The 2,935-nt window shown below is 41.6% G+C and overlaps 1 pseudogene; it reads left to right on the forward strand.

Annotated features, from left to right (window-relative positions):
- Positions 1 to 979: 979 nt before the first annotated feature.
- LOC140709621 (transcription initiation factor TFIID subunit 11 pseudogene) lies at positions 980 to 2,543 on the forward strand (annotated as a pseudogene).
- The last annotated feature ends 392 nt before the right edge of the window (positions 2,544 to 2,935 follow it).

Here is a 2,935-nt window from a genome sequence, read left to right on the forward strand (position 1 = left end):
AAGTGGGCAAAAGACATGAACAATATGTCGCAACAAAAGACACACCAGCAAACATGAAAAAACTGCTCAAAGTCACTAATCATCAGAGAAGTTCACATCAAAACCACAATGACATACCATCTCATACCAGTCAGAATGGCTATTTTTAATAAGTCACAAAATAACAGATGCTGGTGAGGCTACAGAGAAAATGTAATACTTATACATTTTAGGGGGAATGTAAATTAGTCCAGCCACTGTGGAAAACAGTTTGGAGATTTCTCAAAGAACTTAAAACAGAACTACCATTCAACTCAGCGATCTTATTAACTGGATCCTATATATCTAAAAGAAAATAAATTGTTCTACCAAAACAAACACATGCATTCATATGTTCATTGCAGTGCTTTTCACAATAACAAATGCATGGAATATTCAATCTAGGTTCCCATCAGTGGGTGGATTGAATTTTTTAAATGTGCTACATATACACCATGAAATACTACACAGCCATTTAAAAGAACAAAATAATGTATTTTGCAGCAACATGAATGTAGTTGGAGGTCATTATCCTAAGCAAATTAATGCAGGATCAGAAAACGAAACACGGCATGTTCTCATTTACAAGTGGGAGCTAAACACTGGGTACTTATGGACATAAAGATAGCAACAATAGACGCTGGGGACTACTAGAGAGAGAGGGAGGGAGGGAGAGAGAGAGAGAGAGGGAGGGAGGGAGGGAGGGCCAGTGTTGAAAAACTAACTATTGGGTACTATGCTCAGTACCTGGGTGATGGGATCAGTTTTACCCAGAAACTCAGAAACATGAAATACACCCATGCAACAAACTTGCACGTGTGACCCCGAGTCTAGAATAAAAGTTTAAAATATTTTTAAAAATCGGATAAATAAAAATATTTCTTTAAAAAGTATGGATGAACTATGTTTATCAACTGCTTGGAAGACATGTTCACCTGGATGTCTCACATCTTCCTCACACTTAAAATCTCCACATTGGTCCTGTGCAGCTCGGGGTTCCGAGCTTCTGCCTCAGATATTGCCGCGATCTCCTCTCCCCTCCAATCCTATCCGTGATGGACGATGCCCGCGAGTCGCCCTCCGACAAAGGTGGAGAGACAGGGGAGTCGGATGAGACGGCCGCTGCGTCCGGGGACCCGGGGGCTACCGACACGGATGGAATCCCAGAGGAAACTGACGGAGACGCAGATGCGGACTTGAAAGAAGCTGCAGCGGAGGAAGGCGAGCTCAAGAGTCAGGATATCTCAGATTTAACAGCAGTTGAAAGGGAAGACTCATCATTACTTACTCCTGCAGCCAAAAAACTGAAAATAGATACCAAAGAAAAGAAAGAGAAGAAGCAGAAAGTAGATGAAGATGAGATTCAGAAGATGCAAATCCTGGTTTCTTCTTTTTCTGAGGAGCAGCTGAACCGTTATGAAATGTATCGCCGCTCAGCTTTCCCTAAGGCAGCCATCAAAAGGCTGATCCAGTCCATCACTGGCACCTCTGTGTCTCAGAATGTTGTTATTGCTATGTCTGGTATTTCCAAGGTTTTCGTCGGGGAGGTGGTAGAAGAAGCACTGGATGTATGTGAGAAGTGGGGAGAAATGCCACCACTACAACCTAAACATATGAGGGAAGCCGTTAGAAGGTTAAAGTCAAAGGGACAGATCCCTAACTCGAAGCATAAAAAAATCATCTTCTTCTAGACCAAAGTCTAGAAAGGCCTGTATTACTGATGGAAGAAGTATTGGTTCCAGACTTCCTAGAAGACTGTCTGCACTGGTGCTTTAGGATCTCACCCCTCCAAGGATTCCATGATGGTTTTAACATCTTTCTCAAAACTCTGATATTTGTCACACCTAGAAAGTATGTAGCCTGGTTGATACTTGCCTTGACTAAATTTTGGGACCTCTTGGGGCATTTTGAAGTATTTAACTGTCTTGGCCAGTTGGAAGAAGATGTATGGGCCGTAGGCATCTTCTGGACAGGGGAACTGCTTTCAGAGAGAAAACCTTTCCAAGAGAGTTTTGTTTTGTTTTGTTTGAGATAGGGTCTTGCTCTGTCACCTAGGCTGGAGTTCAGCGGCATGACTACAGCCTTGAATTCCTGGACTTAAGTGACCCTCCCGCCTCAGTGTCCTGAGTAGCTAAGACTGCAGGCACGCACTACTGTGCCCAGCTAACTTATTTTTATTTTTTTAATGGAGATGGGGTCTTGCTTTGTTGCCCAGGCTGGTTGTGAACTCCTGGCTTCAAGTAATCCTCCTGCCTCAGCCTCCTAAAGTGTCGAGGGCTTTAATGGTTTCACATTGAAGTCTGAAGTTGCTAAGACTCAGGTTGTTTCTTACATCTGATTTTAAGTAGATGAAACAACCAGAAACTTACTTGTGATACTCTGCCATGAAGGATGCGGCGATGGCGGGAATAACGGAATAATTGGTGCTTGTAAACATTTAAGATTCTCCTGTGGATTCTGGTGAGTGATCATTACACTGTTTTCCAACCTGAAAAAAAATAAAATAAAATAAAATAAAATAAAATCTCCACATTGAGTTCATCATCATCATTCCCCATTAAGTACTGCCTGCTATTACATTTCTTTAATCATTCAATAACTCCTTCATTATTTATCCAAAATGAAGCACTCACATTGATGCACTCACTTTGATCCACTGTACTGAATGTTGTTAGCACAATGATGAACAAGATAGAAATGGTTCATTCACTCATGAAGTCTACACCCTAGTAAGAGAGGCATATTAAATACACACACACACACACACACACACACACACACACCCCAAAACAAAACCACCTGACAATTAAAATAATTTCAACTCTAAAAGAAACAAACAAGGGGCTGAGAGGTAGAATAATAGGGATGGCCCATCTTTAACTGCAGGATGTGTAAGAAGGTCTCTCAAAGGTGACAT

The sequence above is a fragment of the Chlorocebus sabaeus genome, chromosome 21, assembly GCF_047675955.1.
Source record: "Chlorocebus sabaeus isolate Y175 chromosome 21, mChlSab1.0.hap1, whole genome shotgun sequence".
Lineage (NCBI taxonomy): Eukaryota > Metazoa > Chordata > Mammalia > Primates > Cercopithecidae > Chlorocebus > Chlorocebus sabaeus.